The sequence below is a fragment of the Naegleria gruberi genome (genome assembly GCF_000004985.1).
Source record: "Naegleria gruberi genomic scaffold NAEGRscaffold_39, whole genome shotgun sequence".
NCBI lineage: Eukaryota > Heterolobosea > Eutetramitea > Acrasida > Naegleriidae > Naegleria > Naegleria gruberi.
This window is the reverse complement of record NW_003163288.1, coordinates 1-319: the sequence shown is the minus strand read 5'-3', so window position 1 is coordinate 319 and position 319 is coordinate 1.

Here is a 319-nt window from a genome sequence, read left to right as displayed (position 1 = left end):
CGGGTTGGGTCTGGCTTTGGTCGTGGGTTTGGGTTTGGGTTTGGGTTTGGGTTTGGGTTTGGGTTTGGGTTTGGGTTTGGGTTTGGGTTTGGGTTTGGGTTTGGGTTTGGGTTTGGGTTTGGGTTTGGGTTTGGGTTTGGGTTTGGGTTTGGGTTTGGGTTTGGGTTTGGGTTTGGGTTTGGGTTTGGGTTTGGGTTTGGGTTTGGGTTTGGGTTTGGGTTTGGGTTTGGGTTTGGGTTTGGGTTTGGGTTTGGGTTTGGGTTTGGGTTTGGGTTTGGGTTTGGGTTTGGGTTTGGGTTTGGGTTTGGGTTTTTGGGTC